We start from the raw sequence: 25,624 nt of genomic DNA on the forward strand, positions 1-25,624 counted from the left end.
ACCTCTTACAAATTAAAAGTGCACAATAACATTAAATGAATATATTATATGCTTAATTATTACAAATATGCTTACATTTGCCAGCACACGAAAGATGTCCGTCTACACACAACCAAGACAAGAGAAGAAGTGAAAACGACTAAAAAAATTAACAAAAGAGCGTATCTTGTCGTCTCTTTAGATAATTTTGTTACATTTCTTTGCACTCGAAACTTACACAGAGAAATTATTATTTTACGGGTACAATTTAATATGTATATATATATATATATATATATATATATATATATATATATATATATATATATATATATATATATAATTCAATTTTTAAATGTCTCTTCTTTATAAATACCGTTTTTTAAGTCTTTTCTTAATATAGCACTGGGGACGTTGTATGTATTAGACTTTTCTTGATTTTTGCACTAAACTAAACAACGTTATCCCCACTTCAAAACTCTTTATTTGTCAAAACTGGTCTTTGTCTCATCTCAATATGATGGCCATCCACTCGTTATAGTGACCACCAAGATGGGGAGTCAACATTATCTTGCAGTATAAAACATTTGCCATCCTTTGCTGATAATGCTGACATGTCATCGCACAGTGGAGATTACAACACATTTCTCACCTAATACTTCGTCATTTTACATAAACCTATCGTAAGTCGTGTTTTCATGGTACAATAAATAGCAAAATGCAACATGGCGATGTGCAGGGTATTTTACGATGGTTTTCGAGTAGCACATTGAAGTATGCCACAAGTTATTATTATTTAGGTGGAGTATGTGTATTTGTAGAGCAGTTAGTTACATTTTGGCGTAGCTTGTTACGATTTGTTATAACACGTTGAAGTATAAGGTATTTTACTATATTGAAACGGTACAGTAGTTTCCGCTCTATAAACAGCAGGTTTCGCTGCTCGCTCGCACCGGGAAATAGAAACAGAGGCGGCTCCGCAGGCTATTTTATTACACGTCGCGGCCGGCCACGGGTGCAACAGAACCCATGTGGACGGGTGGAAAGAAATGTGTCAGGTTTCATAATACGTATTTATATGTGTCGTGTACTATGCATTTCTTGTACGTGGATGTGAACCTACACATGAACTTTCCTAATCACCCGCCCACCTTTCGGTAAAGCGTGGCCAAATCTTTGTTGGGAAGTAGTTCTGTAGTATAGTAGTGCCAACCTTACTCTTGGCTAGGGGATCAGAGAGACAGCACAGGCAGGTAAAAGTCAAAGACTTTCCAGTGTCACAATATTTGGGGTGGAGAGGTTGGTCACGGCCAACTGGTTCGACCGCCCCCTCCACCGGGGCCCAGGAAGACCTCCGGGTGCCCACCATACTCTGGAGTGTTGCAGAAGACGGGTAAGTGAGCAGACGTGCCCTCAGTGCGTTTGTCTCAATGTTCACGCACGGAAGAGAGGTATTTGAATATTTGTGCTAATTCTTTTATTTCCAGCTTCGGATTGTGTAAGGAAATGAATGATCTCGTTAATTTAACAAAACTGACCCCCTGTGTAAAAGTGTCTGGTCCCCAGTTTGCCCGTTATCCTCCTCACATAGTGAATGTCCCATGTAGAATATTGGGAGACTTTGGTGGTATACATTTGGCCAACGCAATTCCGTCTTACCCGTAGAAATGTGCGTGCAGATTAGTATATAAATTACCCGAGCTATAAGTTGAAAAATTGTAATATCTGTAAACTGAAACAATTGCTGCTATCGCTGTAAAGTCGAGTGATAATGTTTAAAATAAACAGGAAATCAACTGTCATCAATCTTTAACATACATTAAAAATCACAAAGAAGTCAAGTTAAAGGAATTTATCTAAAACAAAAGCTATAGAATGCAGGGACCCACACATCAGCGTGTGAGCCCTCCAGCCCCTTGTCTAGTATCGTACAAAAAGGACACGCTCTCTAGGTAGCGCTCTCAAGCTCTTCCACCAGTTATCCATTGTGCAATTTTGATTCAGGGCTTGTCGACATCAACTTTCATCTGGCGTCCGTAGGCAAGGAGGTATGACGATAAACTTTCAATACATTGGGCAATTTGTTACAATTTTGTTGTAATATTGCATAATTTTCTTACAATTTTGCTGTGGCAGAGCGGATTTTGAGGTAACACCCTACAATTTTGCTGTAATGACATAATTTTTGGAGCACTTTGTAACAACTTTGCTGTAAATAAGGCGATGTAAGGGACAATTTCTTACAGTTTTGCTGTGACATGGGGTAATCTATTACAAATTTGTTGGAACGTAGTAATACATGAGGCAATTTGTTATAATTGTCCATTGGGAGATACAGTTGATTCCTTTGTTTGGGGCTTACTAACACATTTAAGTGACTTTGATATTTGTTTTAGATGATAAGTTTTGGCAAGTAATGCACACGATTTAGCTGTGGGAATATAATGTTTACTTGCATAGAAACATCAACATATTCCCACTCACAATGCACTTTAACCTCTGAGTCAGATCATGTGCCATGTGTGCTTTGTATTCTTCTAGGAAACAGTTCTACGTATTTTGATAAATAATATATACAACTCTTGCTTTCTTTAATCTGTGGTACAAAAGCCGGCGTGAAATCGTTGATAAACATGCATGGTATATAACTGATGCCAACATATCAGCCAAAAGTACTGTGAAGAATAATACAGACAAATACACGTGGAAATATCGAATTTTAGGATCCATTGTGCCTGGTAAAAGTGCTTCAGTGATCAAAATGTTCACGTTAAAAATTTTATTTATCCGTCAAGCACATCAGCATTTCCTTTCATAATTTCGTTTCTTTACACGTCATAATACTGCAGTGCAAAGTTACACTTCGGTACTACGCAAATACGTAGTTTTACCGATAAAGTGCATTAAAAGTCTTGTCATGGGACGGTAATCTTCTCCCCTAAAATGATGCTTCATCAGCTTTATTTTAGCCCACAGTCTCTTGTATAGCTAACAAAAGCTATGAGCTGCGAGCTTAGCAATTTATTTTAGTACATCACGTTTTATATCACAGTTATATATGTAGATGTATTATTACTGTTTCAGTTACTTTGAGAATACGCGTTTAGGGTTTTAGGCCTCAGGTGGGAGTTACACGATCTTATCCTTTGGTCATGTCGGGTGTTTGCATATTGTATTGGGAACATGATAAAACTTCCTTTGTATAGTAAGATAATATGTAGTGCAAGTGATACAATGCATTAGATATCTCGTCACAAAGTATCATTGCTGTGGTAGCGTCTGTACTTAAGTACCATAAAAATATAATGGTGACGGTTAGACACGTTACCGCATGTATGTTAAAGTTCTAAAGTAATACAAACAGTATTAGCGTTCAGTAACATCGATTACATTTAAGCGTAAAACTTCCATCCCCTCCCCCTCTATTAGAGTGCTTAACAATATGTCAGGTGATGAACATTCGATCTTTGTACAAGGAGAGCGACTGACAGTTTCGTTTTAAAGGCAGGTTTAATACTGTACTCTCACTGGCTGTTTCAGTTTTCATGGCTGGTAAATTACTTGCGTGGGACTGGAGCGCAGAGACATTATGAAATGATAGAAATAGGCCCGGTTTAGGCAGGGACATGACCTCCACCTGCCACAGTCGGAGTCTCTACCTACCATCTTCGGAGGAAGGAATGGCGTGCACACTTGACCCTTAAACCCCTTACATTCCTACTGATGAAGAGTGCAGGTGAGGCGTACGCAGGCAACCTCACTCTAATTTTAAACGATTAGCAAGGTGAGATCAGCACAGTTGGTATACTCAACGAATAAATAAGATCTAGCAGAACCATAATATCTCGATACATCAGTCTGTATCGAACTACGACTCAATTCCGTATCTCGGTAATAGTGAGTTTGTATACAGTGGATAAAAATCACCATTTGGCCATGATCATGGAAGGTGGAGGTTCATTTAACCAAAACATTACTTAACCCACTCATTTGAGATCTGCATAAGATGATAGTTACAATATTACATTAACGCTGACAGGCTACCATATGTACCGTTACATTACTGCGGCTTTTGGTATTACTGGCATTATACAAGTGCTACTTCATTTTTAATTGTATCAGTACTACTATATTTTTAATAACTTTACCTATTTAATGTACCAGTAGACTCTTGAGGAAGATAGTGGACAACAGGTTTAGTTATTAATTAGTTCACATACCCCCTTTTTCCATTATGTGCCCGCATTTTATTACCATGTAGATAGCGTGGAGTGAGTGAAGAATATGAATGTTTGCTGATGCATCCATAAATGGATGTGTAATGTCAACCTGTTAACTACCTATGTTTCTGGGAAAGAATGCGAATAAAATAGGTATGACGGAGATATACAGTAGTCTGAAATGTGTTGTGCCATGTTTGGTCACGGAAATGATTCAATTTATTCTACCGTGGAACAGAAAGTCGATGCTGCCTCATCTGTATGCCACGTTCGACATCGTATCTTCATTTTTTAAGTGAACGGTCGCTCCGTCAGAGCGTCACTTTCAGGTACGAGAATGAGTTATTTACAAAAGTAACTGATTAATCACTTTTTTTGTAAGTCTGTTAATAGTAGCGAAGTGTTATAATGCACTTTCATTTTTATACTTCTGGTAAATTCAATATGGAGAGCAAAGTCTGATGGAATTTCGATCGTGCAAGCATTGAATCATCAGCCTTTAGCCTTTAGCCTTTAGCTTTAGGACTGCCGATGTTATCATTATTTAATTAGAGGTGATCCTTTCTTATTTTACCAGCAATTTGTATAGGATCAACTAATGATATCTTTGTGTGAAACGCATCAGTCATTGCCTTCCATGGGCTGTCGTTGGTGGCCGCACAGACAATTAGCTTTCACTGTAACTCGGACATTTCATACCGAATAAGTAGCGTGTTTTCGTGTGTACTGTATATAAGTATTATCGTGTGAACGTTCTTCCAATGAAGAAAGGTCACACAGTCAGTAAACTGTATGCCACTGTTCTCCATGTACGACGTGGCCATGGCTACACATAAAATGAGCTCTCATCGTTCATAAATGACTCTCATTGAAGGCAGCATGCGTGTGAAAACATACATTGAGGAAGAATATTACTGTGTGAATTTTATCGGAATCAAGATCTATTAAATGGTGCGTAATGTGTATACCATCGTCTCAAAAAGCCATGTGCGCACGACTGTACAGACAATGGGCAACCGCTCCTTTTGCATAGCTTTCACATCAGGCAGTGTGCGTGTGTTAACGTGAATTTGATATTAATCTTTTGTGTGCGTTATAGTCGATGCGTAGACGATGTGAATAAGGTATATGAAATATCTCTACTACGCTCGCACGTGATCACAACTACATAGACGATGAGGTTTCTTCTTTCTTGGCCTCTGCGATGTTGTGCATTCTGTTACGCTGATATATCGATGATCTCACCTTCTTTTTGTTATTACGCTTACTTGCTTAACTTCTACAATCAGTGGGTAGGTGCACTCTCCCTGTGTACCGTTTTAAATATTCAGTCTCCGTTCTGATTGCCCACAATTTCTGGTAGGCGTATGGTGCCCCAATTGATTTCTTAAGACTTTTAAAGTGATTGTATTCAGGCCCAGCTATAAACCCGACCAATTAGTTACCGAGAACACTTCCCTTCCATATCCATTGCACTAAATTAAATATTAATGAGACTGTTTAGCATACTGAGATGGTACACCACGGCCTGCACCTACTGTATGTACTTACAAAGTTGTATGCTTTGTTTTCCCACCACACACTTGCTGTCAAATAATACACGTTGGTGCAGCATACGGAAAAAATTTCTGTTGCTCACACACGTACTTTCGTAGCCCATTAGCCGTAAATAATTGGGTCCTTTGACATACTACTGATTAGCACATAGTGCAAGAATAGTCATTGAGGATAGGAATGAGTGGCATTATTAAGCTGAGTGGCATACGATAGATTTCTTTCACGTTATAGCGTATCATATTACAGTGCTACGCAGATGAGAAGCTGGTCAGAGAAGGACACGTGCTCTAATTTGTACTTGTCCCCACAGCACCACTCCTACTCTATTTCTCCTCTCCAGGGATTTTCCCGAGTTAAAACGAGAGGAAAACTGAAACAACCCAATTTATTGCGCATGTATCATTAGCGCATAATCATACAAGAAAATAATGAGACTATGGCAGCTCGACTACAGTTTGTATATTCCGGCATGTCATGACAGTATTTTTAAACAAGCTACAAAGAAACTCAGAAGTAGGGAGGATCAAAAACAAAATGTTGCAAATCTGTCAACTCTCAGATTGAAGGATATACGCTTATACGAAAAAGAAATTAGCTACATAGGGGAGAATAGATTACAGAAATCTGTGCAGTATTCTCCCACACGTGTTGCAGCCATGAAATAAACTCACAGAGATTGGTCACAAGTGCGGACAATTGTCCAGGCCATGATCCTACCCACAGTCATTAGAGACATTGGACCAACGATATTACGGCTGGTTACCTAACCCTCTCTATCAACTGTAAAATCATACTACGTAAATCGGCATTATGTGGTGTTTACAATACAGAAGTGAATGTAGAACTTACTGATGACTATTACCATGTATATATCACAGACCTTTCAGTGTCACTGAAATGAGCTTCATAAATGCTTTAGCCTGAACCCTGGGTTTAGTCTACTGTTGATTTCATTGAAACGACAGAGAGAGAGAGAGTGACCTACAGAATAAACTGAAAATGAAACGTACTTTCAATTCGGCAACTATTATTGTTGCAGATGTACACTAAAAACAAGAGAACAGTTGGTGAAATACGTAAAATTTATTTTTTTGTTTTAAATAAACCAAGGATTTGTAATGAAAATTGAAAAATGAATAAACACAAACAACATTAAATAAACACAGAAAAAAACTAAACTCAGAACGACAAACGAAACCAAAAACAAACAGAACAAAATCTGAACACAAACAAGAACTTACAGGAACAAACGAACATTTTTTCAGTGGGTGCAAGCGGCACCCGAGGGTTGGTTACAGGGTCTCTCAGCTGCCCCCTACACCACTACATGGACTTCATCCATCTTGGCAGCACCCATGAGACTCTCGGCTGCATCCTCCTCTACATCTCTAGGGGCTTGTTCCGTCTTAGCAACATTCACGAGAGTCTAAGCTGACCCCTCCTCCTCATCTTCACAGTTTGCATCCATCTGGGCAGCACCCATGAGACTCGCAGCTGCCTCCTCCTCTAAGTCTTGATGGGCTTCTTCCATCCTAGCAGCATTCACTACACTCTCAGCTGCCCCTTCCTCCACATGCTGGGTCAATATCAGAAATGTCCACGGCACGCTCATGTGCGCCTTCCTCAGTCTCTTCAAACGCTTCACACATCTTGGCAGCACCCATGAGACTATCGGCTGCCTCCTCCTCTAAATCTTTACAGGCTTTTTCCATCATGGCAGCATTCACGAGGCCCTTAGCTGCCCCTTCCTCCTCATCTCTACATGCTGGGTCAATCTCAGCAGCATCCACAAGACCCTCATCTGCGCCTTCCTCAGTCTCTCCAAACGCTTCACACATCTTGGCAGCACCCATGAGACTTTCAGCTGCATCCTCCTCTAAATCCTGATGGGCTTCTTCCATCCTAGCAGCATTGACTACACTCTCAGCTGCCCCTTCCTCCTCATCTCCACATGCTGGGTCAATATCAGAAACGTCCATGACACCCTCATTTGCCCCTTCCTCAGTGTCACTACATGCTTCACACATCTTGGCAGCACCCATGACACTCTCAGCTGCCTCCTCCTGTAAATCTTGATGGGCTTCTTCTATCCTGGCATCATTCACGAGACTCTCAGCTGCCCCTTCCTCCGCATCTCCACACACTGGGTCAGTCTCAGCAGTATCCACGAGACCATCATCTGCCCGTTCCTCAATCCCTCCACATGCTTCACTCATCTTGGCAGCACCCATGAGACACTCGTGTTCTTCCCCCTCTAAGTCTTGACATGTTTGTTCCATCTTGACAGCATCCACAAGACAATCAGGTACTCTCTCCTCCTCTTGATCCATCTTGGCACCGTCCACCTAGGCAACCAAGATAGTGTTAGGTGCTTGGTTAAACTAGAAACTACATTATACACTAGCACTTACATTATGAAATAATAGTAATTGGTAAGAGTTTTCAGAAATTGCGGTGAACAAGAGGTTTATATGGAGCATCAGTGTTTTACTTCAGAGTCAAAAGAAATTCAGAATTTTAATAGTAGTGAGAATAACAGGTAGTAAGTAAGATATTGGAATATTATTACTGCACAGGCATTAGAAGCTGATGACTTATGTATGATATGGGAAAGAGGGTCTTCCATTATCACCGACTTCACAATAATGTAGCGCTATGATTCTCATACTGGCAGCATGTCTGTAACTAAAAAGTATCAGGCCAACTGGAGAACGGGATGCAACCCTTCCGCTCTGACCAATGACGTCAGAAATTTCCAGAGATGATATACTACACAGATTTAACAGCTGAGACAAGTGTTCATAAACTAAGGAATGCAGGAGAGAGAAACAGGTGGTAGACATATATAACGTCCAGTAATATTTTGACCATAATATTAAGGATATCGCTTGTTTGAGTCCTGGTACTTAAAATTAAGGGAAAAGAAGGATAGAAGTAGTGGTAGCATAGAATACCTCAGCTGACATATATATGAGTTGTATCTCGAAATTCAGTCGGTATGTATAGGTTAAATGCAGTATGGGATACGAATTTAACGTAAGTCGATTTCTTGTTTTCGTTAGCATTGGTATCCTATTCTTCAGTTGAACTGTATAGGTCAAGTGAAGTACGGGATACAAATTTTAAAGGTGTTGTTTCTTTCGTCTCCGCTACTACTAACATTATGTTCTTACGTAGATAGTATTACTATCGAAGCATACATGATACTTGCATCCCATTCTTCAGTTGACCTATATAGGTCAACTGAAGAAAAAGATATTACTACTAATGAAAACGGGGAAATCTACGTACGGAAAATTGGCTACCTGTTGACCGATGTAGGTTAAATGAAGTATGGGATACAATTTTTTTTGGTTTCGATACTAATAGCATCGACTGAAATTTATCACAGTTTTGCTATCGACGTCAAGAAAACCAATAGCAGTCAAAATTGTATCCCATTCATCAGTTGAGCTATATAGGTCAACTGAAGAATATGATACTAATTAGTATTAGCGAATGGGAAATAACGACAATTATAACATGTGTATTCTGTATTTCAGCTGACCAGTATGGGTAAATCACATCAATGTTACACATGTCGCTGTTTCCGTCTAGCTAGCACCGCTATCCGGTACTTCAGTTGACCTGTATACGTCAACTGAAGTACGGGATACAAATTTGACGTATGTCGGTCTTTTCGCCTTCAGTAGTGCTAGTATAGACTCAGAAAATGATACTACCACCCGACGAAGAACTGTCTCAGTTAAAAGCGTTATGTGGTTTGGGGATTCGCAAATGAAGCAGATTTCCCCATTTGCTCTTATTCCCTATCTTTTCAAAGCCTCTCAGATTGTGCATTAACAATACAGAGATTTGAGAACCAGAATTTAAACTCGTTTTTCTTTCCAGGAGCAGTTATGGCCTATATCCATACTTTGTCGGATATAAACGGCTAATTGAAATTGAAGAAGCTGCAGAAAGATAGAAATCTGTAAAAATGGTCCGAGGTAAGTCCAAAACCCACTGAGAAATGGGAAGCATTGCATTGCAAGACAAATGGAAAACTTGAACACATGAAATAGAGAGGGCAGTAGAGAAACAAATGGGCAAAAATATTATTTCCATTGTAATTATTGCCTAATTCACCAACTGCTGCTTTTAACTGTTTAAAGAAGAAAATTAAAAAAGAAAAACAGGAAATGAAGCCTCAAACGTGAATACATACACGTACAAACAAGTTTTGCAGTAATCTGAAAACGGGAAAACAAGGCTGGATGCAGAAGAAATGTGAAGCAGTAGAAGCGTGTGAAACAATTGGAAAATAAGATATCATATATAGGAAAATTATGGAAACCGTTAGAGGAGAGAGATTCAGATGCATAAATATCAAACGCTTAGGTGGCAAGCGGACGGAGGATAGAAGCTGGATTTAACGTATGAGTTAGTCCTACATAGTAAACCTACACAAAAAGGGAAGTGGATGAAGATTCGAAGTGAAATATGGTACACTAAAAAGAGTTTCTCACAGCAGTAAAGAACCAGTTCGAAGAAAGACTCTTGGCGTACACTACAGCGTTTCAGAATTGTTCAGATCACTGGTAGGAAACCTGAAAAAGGTGTTCCACGTGATATGTAAAACATCCTAAGCAGGCGAAATACACTCAGACTTTTTAAAAAAAATTCAGTAATCCCATACCCAGACAGACCAAATGCCCACAAGTTTCAAAGTTAACGGAATAGTCACGAAAAATGTAATACGAATTAATGAAGACATTGGTAGCGGAGATTTCGCGGAAGTATGGGGACGAGTAAGTCATTTCCCACCTTAGGACTCTGAAGACAGATTGCTGCAAGGCAAAAGTAAATCAGTAGGAATTCCATTTCTGAGGGTCACAGGGATAAAATACAGGGAGCGATGTGGTCCAAAACTTGTGAATAAAATAAAGTGCATAAAACGAAGTGCAATTATAAAGGTTTCAGGATCTTGCAGGCATACAGCAGCTAGGACGGGAGTGAGGTACGTTTGTAACCTAGCAATTCAGCAAGCAGTACGGAAAGTAGACAAAAATTAGGTATGATGATTGAAGCTCAGGGAGAAAAAATAAAACTTTAAGTTGAGTTCATGACATTACAGTTCTGTAAGATACACCAATTTCCTTTGATTATCAGTTGAACAAAATGAGTAATGTCTTGAAATGAAATTATCAATGAATACCAGCAAAAGTATAAGTAGGACAGCAAAAAGCGGTAGAACTGAATTAGGAGTTGAAGGTGGAAAAATATTGACAAATGACACTGAGAGAAGTAAACTGAGCTTTGTTGTTTGGGCAAAAGTAACAGATTATTAGAAAAGTAGAGGACATGTAAACATCACGACGTCAATAGCAAGAAAGACGTTTCTGAAAAGCAGAAATTAGTTAACTTATAACATAAATTTCAGTTCTAGGTAGTCTTCTAGAGGTATTTGTCTATAGTGTAACCATGTACATGAGTGGAACGCATGAAGATAGACAATTCAGAAGGAATGGAATATATAGTTTTGATATATTTTTGCAGGAGAGTACTGTAATACGAATTAATGAAGACATTGGTAGCGGAGGTTTCGCGGATGTATGGGGACGAGTAAGTCATTTCCCACCTTAGGACTCTGAAGACAGATTGCTGCAAGGCAAAAGTAAATCGGTAGGAATTCCATTTCAGAGGGTCACAGGGATAAAATACAGCGAGTAAAATACAGCGAGTAACTTGCGAGGACGAAATGAATCAAAATCGAGGAAAAAGTCTTTTATCACACAATTCGCTGATAGCTGGGATCAGTTTCTAGTATGCATCGTGCGGATACATAGGATCTTATGTTGTTAGCAGGGTGATGCGAGAGGGTGAGTGGGGAGAGGAGGTGAAAGGGTTGTAATATTTGTACAGGTAGAGGATGACTTGAACACAGTAAGCAGATTGAAATGAATGTCGGCTGCTGCACTTATGGAGAAGCAAAGAGCCTCTCACAGGACAGACTACCGTGGGAACCTGCATCCCATCATACTTCAAACGGGAGACCGCATCATCAATAACACCACCACGTGAAGATTTTCTAACAGTTGCCTGGACCTTACTTACCAAGGGGAAATGGCCGTATTGATGTTATTCATTGATGAAGAGGGGCCTAGACTCCATGGATATACCCTCACGCGAAAAAACTTCTGTCGTGGTGCATTCTGGTACCAGTGATTAACTCACTGTAAGTAATAAAACAGCACTTCCTGTAACTCCACATTCAATAGCTTCATTACCCTTCTAACATTCAGCACACTTTCTTTTTCTAATCTTCTGTAACTGATTATTCTAGGCTGTTATTGTCATGACATTTGATAATAGGTCTATTGTAATTTTTTGTTTTATGTTGCGCACGATGTTTGGTGTAACATCGGGATATTTTCACTCTGCCACTACGTGAACGTGTTATATCTGTTTCAATAAGTGGATTATATTTTCGTAACCCTTTAATATATTTCAAGCTACCTGCTACGCCCTCATCTGGTTCTTCTTCTATGATCATAAAGATGTACTAGAATGGTGGAACTAGAGCCTTGAAAAGCCGTATGCAAGAAATAGAGAAGATAAGGAACTGGAGAACGCTGAGGCAAGCAATCCGGAAGAGGAGGGAGTTTGTTCCCCACGTGATAAATTTTATCTCGTAGCCAAGCAGCTAAAACATGGGAAAGCTGCTGAAGATGGTGATAAACCAGCAGAACTCGTCAAGGCTGCTAGACAACAGCTACATGAAGAACTGCTCCATTTCATACATACGAAGCCAGGGAACACCGAACACACTTTGAAGAATAGTTACAGCGCCAACACAGAAGAAAGTATCTGGAAACAAATGTGAACAATCTTGCACCCTCAATTTAATAACACACGGCACCCAGATCTTGACCTCTATCATTGTAACGCGGACTAAAGAAAGGATAGGTGTACAAGATACGGAAGATCAATTTGGCTTTAGAGGAGCTGTAGGCACACGAGAAGCCGTACTCGTGTTACGGCTAATACCTGAGACAAGACTAAGCAAGAGCCAAGAATGCAGCAGAGTGTCGTAGGAGGAATTGTCAGTATTCAGGTGTATGACAGGAACGATCATTCGAAGCTTAACCGTCTACTAAACATGGGTTCTAAAATGCAGCAATGAGCACTTCTTCTTCGATAGTGTAACAAAATCTCGTCTTGGCCTTCGATATTTTGAGGGGCGTAAGTATGGCCCAAATTACGAAAAAACTTTCCTGTAAATATGGATTGTAAAGTGCTCACCTTCAGACTTTGGGCACTTGTGCAGCTTCACTGTTGTGAAACACATCTCTTCCACAAAACATGTGCTTACAGATCTTAAGCTACTAGTAGAGTTCATGTTTACTAGTCTCTTTTGCTTCGAATGACTGTTCCTGTCGCATCTCTGAATACTGATCATACCTCACAGGACACTGTGTATTGCCTACGTCGACAAATAGAAAGTATTAGACGGTGTAGTCTAGCGACAGATTTTTGAGATGCTGAGAGAGGGACTGCCGTAATGTATCAGAACAGAGGAGTACTGCAGTAACTTTACGAAGAAAAGATGGCTGTGATAAGAAGCGGATAACATCAAGGGCAAGCCACTGTTAAATAAGGTGTACGACCGGGCTGTTCACTTTCTGCTATCTTATTCAACGGATACATTCGGAGGACTCTAGATGAATTTAGGGACACATTAGGACTTGTAGTAGGAATTAAAATTGAAAGTAAGATAACAGACATGTTGAGAGTTTCTGATGATACTACAGTGTTAAGTGAATGTGCGGAACTATAGAAGCGAGATGCAGATGAAAGCCCCATTTCTTCCTAAGATGCAAATTAATAAAGTTAAGACAAAAATCTTGATAAGTAGACAAAATGCCGTTGCCCAGTGCTCACTTAACAATGAGGGACTGGAGACCGTGGAATCCTTTTGCTTCCTATGGAGTAAAACCACCCTCAGACGGATCAAGGAAGGATATTGCAAGCCAAATAAAGCAGGCAACAGCTGCTTTTAACAAGATCAGGAACCTTACACATCTCTTTTCATAGCCCAATACCTGAGGAAAGACCTCATGAAGATTTTGTATGGAGTGTGCCGCTGTACATATGTGAAATACGGACAATCGAGGAGGCGGAAAAAAAACTGATAGCCTTTGAGATGTGGTTCTATCGTAGCAGTCTCAAGATTTTCTGTGAAAAGAACTTATTAAGTGAACTGAAGCACTGAGGGGTAGATAACGTGCAGCTATGTCTCCTAAAGCTTATAGAACGCCACATGTGTCAGCCATATGCTGAGATATTATGGTGTCATTAAAGTTGCTGCTGAAAGGACAGCAGAAAGAAAGAACACAAGAGACAAAGCTAGTCTAGTATACATCAACGGTATCATGGACGACACAAGTTCCACCACCTATACTGCACTTAAGACAATGGCCGGAGACGGAAATGCTTGGTAAGCTGCTGATAGTCAACTTGATAGTTAAAGACCAAAGAAGAAGAAGGAGATCAAATGGTTCAAATGGCTCTGAGCACTATGGGAAGGGAGCGTGGAATGTCAGAAGCTTGAACGTGGTAGGGAAACTAGAAAATCTGAAAAGGGAAATGCAAAGGCTCAATCTAGATATGGTAGGGGTCAGTGAAGTGAAGTGGAAGGAAGACAAGGATTTCTGGTCAGATGAGTGAGTATCGGGTAATATCAACAGCAGCAGAAAATGGTATAACAAAATGGCTCTGAGCACTATGGGACTCAACTGCTGAGGTCAGTAGTCCTCTAGAACTTAGAACTAGTTAAAGCTAACTAACCTAAGGACATCACACACATCCATGCCCGAGGCAGGATACGAACATGCGACCATAGGGGTCTCGCGGTTCCGGACTGCAGCGCCCAGAACCGCATGGCCACTTCGGTCGGCAAGAAGGAGATCATGATAAGTTTTGAAAGTGGAACAATTAATGGCAAGACGCTTTAAATGTTCGGAAATGGGTACATGTTTGAGTAATTAGCCTGTGCTAAATGTGAGGAGAGAAATGCTCCTAGACTGTGTGGTCAGAAGCATCCGGACACCCCCAGAAACATACGTTTTCCATATTAGGTGCACTGTGCTGCCACCTACTGACAGGTACTCCATGTCAACGACATCAGTAGTCATTAGACATCGTGAGAGAGTAGAATGGGGCGCTCCGCAGAACTCGAGGTTTTCGAACATGGTCAGGTGATTGGGTATCACTTGTGTCATACGTCTGTTTTTTTTTTTTTTTTTGTCTTCAGTCTACTGACTGGTTTGATGCGGCCCACCACGAATTCCTTTCCTGTGCTAACCTCTTCATCTCAGAGTAGCAGTTGCAACCTACGTCCTCAATTATTTGCTTGATGTATTCCAATCTCTGTCTTCCTCTACAGTTTTTGTCCTCTACAGCTCCCTCTAGTGCCATGGAAGTCATTCCCCCATGTCTTAGCAGATGTCCTATCATCCTGCCCCTTCTCCTTATCAGTGTTTTCCACATATTCCTTCCCTCTCCGATTCTGCATAGAACCTCCTCATTCCTTACCTTATCAGTCCACCTAATTTTCAACATTCGTCTATAGCACCACATCTGAAATGCTTCGATTCTCTTCTGTTCCGGTTTTCCCACAGTCCATGTTTCACTACCATGCAATGCTGTACTCCAGACGTACATCCTCAGAAATTTCTTCATCAAATTAAGGCCGGTATTTGATATTAGTAGACTTCTCTTGGCCAGAAATGCCTTTTTTACCATAGCGAGTCTGCTTTTGATGTCCTCCTTGCTCCGTCCGTCATTGGTTATTTTACTGCCTAGGTAGCAGAATTCCTTAACTTCATTGACTTCGTGACCATCAATCCTGATGCTAAGTTTCTCACTGTTCTCATTCCTACTACTTCTGATTACTTTCGTCTTTTTTTTCGATTTACTCTCAAAATAGACTGTTCATTCCGTTCAGCAGATCATTTAATTCTTCTTCACTTTCACTCAGGATAGCAATGTCATCAGCGAATCGTATCATTGATATCCTTTCACCTTGTATTTTAATTCCACTCCTGAATCTTTCTTTTATTCCCATCATTGCTTCCTCCATGTACAGATTGAAGAGTAGGGGCGAAAGGCTACAGCCTTGTCTTGCACCCTTCTTAATACGAGCACTTCGCTCTTGATCGTCCACTCTTATTATTCCCTCTTTGTTGTTGTACATATTGTATATGACCCGTCTCTCCCTATAGCTTACCCCTACTTTTTTCAGAACCTCGAACAGCTTGCACCATTTTATATTGTCGAACGCCTTTTCCAGGTCGACAAATCCTATGAACGTGTTTTGATTTGTCTTTAGCCTTTCTTCCATTATTAGACGTAACGTCAGAATTGCCTCTCTCGTCCCTTTACTTTTCCTAAAGCCAAACTGATCGTCACCTAGCGCATTCTCAATTTTCTTTTCCATTCTTCTGTATATTATTCTTGTAAGCAGCTTCGATGCATGAGCTGTTAAGCTGATTGTGCGATAATTCTCGCACTTGTCAGCTCTTGCCGTCTTCGGAATTGTGTGGATGATGCTTTTCCGAAAGTCAGATGGTATGTCGCCAGACTCGTATATTCTACACACCAACGTGAATAGTCGTTTTGTTGCCACTCCTCCCAATGATTTTAGAAATTCTGATGGATTGTTATCTATCCCTTCCGCCTTATTTGACCGTAAGTCCTCCAAAGCTCTTTTAAATTCCGATTCTAATACTGGATCCCCTATCTCTACTAAATCGACTCCTGTTTCTTCTTCTATCACATCAGACAAATCTTCACGCTCATAGAGGTTTTCAATGTATTCTTTCCTCCTATCTGGTCTCTCCTCTAAATTTAACAGTGGAATTCCCGTTGCACTCTTAATGTTACCACCGTTGCTTTTAATGTCACCAAAGGTTGTTTTGACTTTCCTGTATGCTGAGTCTGTCCTTCCGACAATCATACACTCCTGGAAATGGAAAAAGGAACACATTGACACCGGTGTGTCAGACCCACCATACTTGCTCCGGACACTGCGAGAGGGCTGTACAAGCAATGATCACACGCACGGCACAGCGGACACACCAGGAACCGCGGTGTTGGCCGTCGAATGGCGCTAGCTGCGCAGCATTTGTGCACCGCCGCCGTCAGTGTCAGCCAGTTTGCCGTGGCATACGGAGCTCCATCGCAGTCTTTAACACATAGCATGCCGCGACAGCATGGACGTGAACCGTATGTGCAGTTGACGGACTTTGAGCGGGGGCGTATAGTGGGCATGCGGGAGGCCGGGTGGACGTACCGCCGAATTGCTCAACACGTGGGGCGCGAGGTCTCCACAGTACATCGATGTTGTCGCCAGTGGTCGGCGGAAGGTGCACGTGCCCGTCGACCTGGGACCGGACCGCAGCGACGCACGGATGCACGCCAAGACCGTAGGATCCTACGCAGTGCCGTAGGGGACCGCACCGCCACTTCCCAGCAAATTAGGGACACTGTTGCTCCTGGGGTATCGGCGAGGACCATTCGCAACCGTCGCCATGAAGCTGGGCTACGGTCCCGCACACCGTTAGGCCGTCTTCCGCTCACGCCCCAACATCGTGCAGCCCGCCTCCAGTGGTGTCGCGACAGGCGTGAATGGAGGGACGAATGGAGACGTGTCGTCTTCAGCGATGAGAGTCGCTTCTGCCTTGGTGCCAATGATGGCCGTATGCGTGTTTGGCGCCGTGCAGGTGAGCGCCACAATCAGGACTGCATACGACCAAGGCACACAGGGCCAACACCCGGCATCATGGTGTGGGGAGCGATCTCCTACACTGGCCGTACACCACTGGTGATCGTCGAGGGGACACTGAATAGTGCACGGTACATCCAAACCGTCATCGAACCCATCGTTCTACCATTCCTAGACCGGCAAGGGAACTTGCTGTTCCAACAGGACAATGCACGTCCGCATGTATCCCGTGCCACCCAACGTGCTCTAGAAGGTGTAAGTCCTCTGACCAGCAAGATCTCCGGATCTGTCCCCCATTGAGCATGTTTGGGACTGGATGAAGCGTCGTCTCACGCGGTCTGCACGTCCAGCACGAACGCTGGTCCAACTGAGGCGCCAGGTGGAAATGGCATGGCAAGCCGTTCCACAGGACTACATCCAGCATCTCTACGATCGTCTCCATGGGAGAATAGCAGCCTGCATTGCTGCGAACGGTGGATATACGCTGTACTAGTACCGACATTAGCATGCTCTGTTGCCTGTGTCTATGTGCCTGTGGTTCTGTCAGTGTGATCATGTGATGTATCTGACCCCAGGAATGTGTCAATAAAGTTTCCCCTTCCTGGGACAATGAATTCACGGTGTTCTCATTTCAATTTCCAGGAGTGTATATTTTTCGATGTCTTCACATTTTTCCTGCAACCATTTCGTCTTAGCTTCCCTGCACTTCCTATTTATTTCATTCCTCAGGGACTTGTATTTGTGTATTCCTGATTTTCCCGGAACATGTTTGTACTTCCTCCTTTCATCAATCAACTGAAGTATTTCTTCTGTTACCCATGGTTTCTTCGCAGCTACCTTCTTTGTACCTATGTTTTCCTTCCCAACTTCTGTGATGGCCCTTTTTAGAGATGTCCATTCCTCTTCAACTGTATTCCTACTGCGCTATTCCTTATTGCTGTATCTATAGCGTTAGAGAACTTCAAACGTATCTCGTCATTCCTTACAAGGGAACCTCCCCATCGCACCCCCCTCAGATTTAGTTATAAGTTGGCACAGTGGACAGGCCTTGAAAAACTGAACACAGCTCAATCGAGAAAACAGGAAGAAGTTGTGTGGAACTATGGAGAACATAAGTAAAATATACAAACTGAGTAGTCCATATACAAGATAAGCAACATCAGTCATAGTGTCAGTTCAGGAGCGCCGTGGTCCCGTGGTTAGCGTGAACAACTGCGGAACGAGAGGTCCTTGGTTCAAGTCTTCCCTCGCGTGAAAATTTTACTTTATGTATTTTCGCAAAGTTATGATCTGTCTGTCCCGGGTTCGATTCCCGGCGGGGTCAGGGATTTTCTCTGCCTCGTGATGGCTGGGTGTTGTGTGCTGTCCTTAGGTTAGTTAGGTTTAAGTAGTTCTAAGTTCTAGGGGACTTATGACCACAGCAGTTGAGTCCCATAGTGCTCAGAGCCATTTGAACCATTTTTTATGATCTGTCAGTCCGTTCATTGACGTCTCTCTTCACTGTAATAAGTTTAGTGTCTGTGTTTTGCCACCGCACCGCAAAACCGTGCGATTAGTAGACGAAAGTACGTTTCTCTCCAATGGGAACCGAAAACATTTGATCGCAAGGTCATAGGTCAACAGATTCCTCCACAGGAAAACACGTCTGATATATTCTATAAGACACTGGTGACGGCATGTGCGTCACACGACAGGAATATGTTGTCGACCCTCCTAACTTGTACACTTGGCGAATGGGTAAAAAGATTCTTTTACCTTGCCCGATTTAGGTTTTCTTGTGGATGTGATAATAACTCCCAAAAAAGTGATGAAAACATAAAAGTTTGTCACATAAACTGCAACAAATGAATGCAACAGTTTCACAGTCACACAGTTTTCCCTGTGCTCTGTCAAAACACATGTTTTTAACGTTTTCCAATTTGTTCCGTGTGTAGACCGTCAAATCCTGCTTATGTCCAAGCAAATCTGAACATGTTCTGGAATTTTCTAGAGCGAAGTTGACTGTGTGAGTGCCTGAACTTTGATAATTGACACACGTCAACTGCTAGGAAATAAAAAAGTAAAAATTTTCACTCGAGGGAAGACTTGAACCGAGGTCCTCTCGCACCGCAGTTGCTTACGCTAACCACGAAACCACGGCGCTCCTCAGATCACACTGTCCTTGATGTGGCTTATGTTACACATCGACTACTCAATTTGTATATTTTGCTTATTTTTTTCATAGTTCGACAAAACTTCTTCCTGTTTTCTGGATTGATCTGTGTTCAGTTTTTCAAGGCCTATCCACTGTGCCAACTTATAACTAAATCTGAGGGGGGTGCGATGTGGAGGTTCCCTTGTTAGTACTTCCGTATCCCACTTCTTTGCGTATTGATTCTTGCTGGCGAAGGTATTGAACTTCAGCCTACTCTTAATCACTACTATATTGTGATCTGAGTCAATATCGGCTCCTGGGTACGCCTTACAGTCCAGTATCTGATTTCGGAATCTCTGTCTGACCATGATGTAATCTAATTGAAATCTTCCCGTACCTCCCGGCTTTTTCCAAGTATACCTCCTCCTCTTGTGATCCTTGAAAAGGGTATTCGCTATTACTAGCTGAAACTTGTTACAGATCTCAATTAGTCTTTCTCCTATTTCATTCCTTGTCCCAATCCCATATTCTCCTGTAACCTTTTCTTCTACTCCTTCCCCTACAACTGCATTCCAGTCGATCATGACTATTAGATTTTCGTCCCCCTTTACATACTGCATTACCCTTTCAATATCCTCATACACTTTCTCTATCTGTTCATCTTCAGCTTGCGACGTCGGCATCGTTGTCGGTGTTGGTCTGCTGTCGATTCTGATTAGAACAACCCGGTCACTGAACTGTTCACAGTAACACACCCTCTGCCCTACCTTCCTATTCATAACGAATCCTACACCTGTTATACCATTTGCCGGCCGAAGTGGCCGCGCGGTTCTGTCGCTGCAGTCTGGAACCGCGAGACCGCTACGGTCGCAGGTTCGAATCCTGCGTCGGGCATGGATGTGTGTGATGTCCTTAGGTTAGTTAGGTTTAACTAGTTCTAAGTTCTAGAGGACTAATGACATCAGCAGTTGAGTCCCATAGTGCTCAGAGCCATTTTGTTATACCATTTTCTGCTGCTGTTGATATTACCCGATACTCATCTGACCAGAAATCCTTGTCTTCCTTCCACTTCACTTCACTGACCCCTACCATATCTAGATTGAGCCTTTGCATTTCCCTTTTCAGATTTTCTAGTTTCCCTACCACGTTCAAGCTTCTGACATTCCACGCTCCGACTCGTAGAACGTTATCCTATCGTTGATTATTCAATCTTTTTCTCATGGTAACCTCCCCGTTGGCAGTCCCCTCCCGGAGATCCGAATGGGGGACTATTCCGGAATCTTTTGCCAATGGAGAGATCATCATGACACTTCTTCAATTACAGGCCACATGTCCTGTGGATACACGTTATGTGTCTTTAATTCAGTGGTTTCCATTGCCTTCTGCATCCTCATGTCGTTGATCATTGCTGATTCTTCCGCCTTTAGGGGATATTTCAAAAAAAAAATGGCTCTGAGCACTATGGGACTCAACATCTTAGGTCATAAGTCCCCTAGAACTTAGAACTACTTAAACCTAACTAACCTAAGGACATCACACACACCCATGCCCGAGGCAGGATTCGAACCTGCGACCGTAGCAGTCCCGCGGTTCCGGACTGCAGCGCCAGAACCGCTAGACCACCGCGGCCGGCTAGGGGATATTTCCCACCCCTAGGACAAGAGAGTGCCCTGAACCTCTATTCGCTCCTCCGCCCTCTTTGACAAGGCCGTCGGCAGAATGAGGCTGACTTCTTATGCCGGAAGTCTTCGGCCGCCAATGCTGATTATTTATCCAAATTTAGGCAGTGGCGGGGATCGAACCCGGGACCGAAGACGTTCTGATTATGAATCAAAGACGCTACCCCTAGACCACGGGTACATATACGTCTGTACACGCTCCTAAACATTCCTAGGTTCACTGTTTCCGGTGCCACAGGGAAGTGAAAACGTGAAGGGACACTTCCAGCACAAAATGGTACAGGCTGGCCTGGTCTGTTTGACAGAGACCGCCGACACTTGAAGAGGGTCGTAATGTGTAATATGCTGACACTATCCACACCCTCACACAGGAATTCCAAACTGCATCAGGATCCATTACTATGACAGGCGGGAGGTGAGAAAGCATGGATGGATTTCATGGTCGAGCGGCTGCTCATAAGCCACACATCACGCCGGTAAATGCCAAACGACGCCTCGCTTGGTGTAAGGATAGTAAACAATGGACGATTTAACAGTGGAAAAGCTTTGTGTGGAGAGAAGAATCGCGGTAGACAATGTGGCCATCCGAAGGCAGGGTGTGGGTATTGCGAATGCCCGGTGAATGTCATCTGCCAGCGTAATTTTCGTAGGCGGAGGTGTTAGGGTGTGGTCGGTTTTCTCATGGAGACGGCTCGCACTCCTTGTTGTTTTGCGTGGCACTATCACAGCACAGGCCTACATTGATGTTTTAAGCACCTTCTTGCTTCCCACTGTTGAAGAGCAATTCGAGGATGGCGATTGCATCTGTCAACACGATCAAGCACCTGTTCATAATGCACAGCCTATCGCCGTGTGGTTACACGACAATAACATCCCTGTAATGGACTAGCCTGCACAGAGTCCTGATCTGAATCCCATAGGACACCTTTGGGATGTTTTGCAACGCCGACTTCGTGTCAGCCCTCACCCAACGACATCGATACCCCTCCTCAGTGCAACACTCGGTTAAGATTGGGCTGCCATTCCCCAAGAAACCTACCAGCACCTGACTGAACATATGCCTGCGAGAGTGGAAGCTGTCATCAAGCCACCACATTGAATCGCAACATTACCGATGGAGGGCGCCATCAATGTCAGCCAGATGTTGGGATACATTGTGTATCTCGCACACGCTGCTCTGTTAGCCTCATTCTATGATTAAACTTTTTGTCACTCCGCGACAGCTGTGTGAAAGTAATTTTTTTTAATACGTCTAATCGTAATTTGTACGCTTTACCTCAAACTTGTTGCTCAGTCTGGAACAGAGTATAATCCTAACTATTGTTCTAGCTGTAACTCAATCAGCGTAATTCTAAAGCAGCCTATATCTGTAGAAAACAAAGTAATTCCACTTTATAGACTAACATCCATTAAGGATGTGGTAATACCCTATTATTTATCTTTTTGGTTCCAAAACCTAAGTATTATGGTGTTGAAAAGTAGTGTGGGCATTGTATCTCTAGCAGAACCTGCATGGATACACGTGAGAAACCTATTATTCGGCTCAATGAGAGACAGTAATACTTTCTCATAACCTGGGCTACTGCACTTCTTATCAAGTTAAATTGATAGTATGGACTGACAATCCTTTTAAAAGATCACGTACGTTTCAGTGTTCGAAGAAGTGTCGTAACAGAGCAAACCCCACGAAATTGCATCGAACTGTGCTCTCATTGTGTGAGCAGTGCTGGAAGAGAGATGACTATGTTCTTTAGGTGAGACGATCATTTATTTACACAGATGGAATGTTTATGAGGCCTAATATATCCTACTCAATTGTTTCAAGAGATCATACGAAAGTACCGTTATGAAGCGAACGTACTAGATGTAGTAAATATACCATTTCAAACATGCGTGTTAGATGGGATATAATAACCTTCTTGAAGGCAACAATCGTTGAAGTGTTGTAACTGTTGTGACTGAATTATCCGTCTTCTACCGTTTCACGTGTTCTTTGGTGGTATTCCTGGCGTCAATTATTCCCACTTGCTGGTTTCACATCCACTGACCCATGCGTAGCACGCAGGAGTGCTCTGCTTCACTAAGAGGATTGCCTACTTGTACTTATTTGTATATAAGTACATAGGAAGTTTTGCTTTTTATTGTGATATTTCTTGGCGCTAATGTAACTGTTGAAGGTGTGACTGACCAGACGAGTGTATGCTACTGTGGTCGAGATTTGCATTACACAGCATTGCATTACACAGCAGCATCTAAAGAACTTCCGCTATCCTTGATAGTAAATGACAACGGCAGCAGTCGCACTGTAGCCAGACATTCGTACCCTCACTAGCAACCGTATAATTTTTCAGCTATGATTCAGTAGGATATTTTCCGAAGTCTTACATCTCTGTAAGAGACAAGTCAATCGTTAATGGTATTCCACAGAAAATCCCATAAGTTGCACTAACTCGATTTCGACTTTGTCGCAAACTGAAATTCAGCTGCTGACCTTACAGCATTGCCTGGTACGTGCAGTAAACGGATGTTTCTCCGACTGGTAGCAGCCATAGGACCGTTGAGACGCATCATGACGGAGTTCTACAGTTGGCGGACTCACAATCGTTGTAGGCTAGCGACCGTAACACAAGTAACATTTGCCGAACCCGTGACAGTTTTACAACGGAACCTTACATTCCATGAGTAGTACTTTATATTTACATTTGGGTCTTCGAACCAACGGTTGCTATATTATTGGATTCTAATATCGTGAATCAGTCCGTTAATACTGAGGGACAACTGCATTTTACAGTCATGGAGATGTGTGCAAACCATGAGATTATCTCGACTGATGTCACCTGCCTAAGTGGCTAATTCTGCAGTGTGCACAATCAGAGACACAGCTGTTTCCTCATCGCTCTCACACGCTTACTCTTAATGTTAGTAACAATGTCGACTTACATCAGGGGGGCCCTCCTGCGGCGCATCGACCAGTATTACATCTCGTTCCTTGGGGCAAATCTCTGTTTGAGAAGTCAGGTCGCTGTCTTGATCCTTAAACGGTGGATTATCTTCTACGATCTTAATCACTTTGAAGCGCCCAATAACGTTGACCTGTGGGTCGTTTGATCTTATAGTTATTTATTCAGCTAGGATGGCATATATCAATCATAGATAAAGCTTTGGATACTTCACTTAGCATTCTTAAACAGATTATATGTTAAATTAGCAGCCCTTAAATGTAGGCTATAAGAAGACGTCAGTTAAAAACTAAGTTATTAAATAAGTTAGAGAACTGTGTGATACAAGAATGAAAGGTCGATGATTAGTGGTAGGTTGACACGACTATTTCTATCTCATCCATGAATAGTTACGCAGGCACTTGATAGAAAAAGCTGAGACGATGTGCCTGGATTGGAATATAAGAAACAATTTATTACCGAAGCAGTGCATAATTTGCGAAAAGACATAAAGAGGCCGCCGCCGTGGTCGAGCGGTTGTAGGCGCTTCAAATGGTTCAAATGGCTCTGAGCACTATGGGACTCAACTGCTGAGGTCATTAGTCCCCTAGAACTTAGAACTAGTTAAACCTAACTAACCTAAGGACATCACAAACATCCATGCCCGAGGCAGGATTCGAACCTGCGACCGTAGCGGTCTTGCGGTTCCAGACTGCAGCGCCTTTAACCGCACGGCTACTTCGGCCGGCTAGGCGCTTCAGTCTGGAGCCACGTGACCGCTACGGTCGCAGGTTCGAATTCTCCCTCGGGCATGGATGACGTGATGTCCTTAGGTTAGTTAGGTTTAAGTAGTTCTAAGTTCTAGGGGACTGATGACTTCAGATGATAAGTCTCATAGTGCTCAGAGCCATTAGAACCATTTCACATACTGAGTTTAGCTCACACAGAAGAATGAAACCAGCCTCTTAACTAATAGATGTAACCACATGAGTCATTTTTCATGGCCTGTTTTGTAGGTAACGTTCGAGAGGGTTTTTTCTTTACTACTTACCAGAATACAGCACAAACTTATGAATGCCAAATACACAGTAAAGTAAGCATGTATCTCAAACCAGGGTGTTGTGCAAACGTTTTCGTAGGCCCTGTCTGGTGTCATAGTCAAACTCCGTTAACTTCACTAACCCAACGAATCTAAATCAATTCTCAGCAAGAAATAAGAGTTTTTGGTGAAACTGACGTCAGCGATTTTCGTATCTGACACTAGATTTCCCTATTATTTCCTGAACCTGGGCGATTGTTTAAATGAGTAGCGGGGAATCGTACAGACTGAATGTTGAACTCAGGCCACC

The sequence above is a fragment of the Schistocerca nitens genome, chromosome 1 (genome assembly GCF_023898315.1).
Source record: "Schistocerca nitens isolate TAMUIC-IGC-003100 chromosome 1, iqSchNite1.1, whole genome shotgun sequence".
In the NCBI taxonomy this organism is placed as follows: Eukaryota; Metazoa; Arthropoda; class Insecta; order Orthoptera; family Acrididae; genus Schistocerca; species Schistocerca nitens.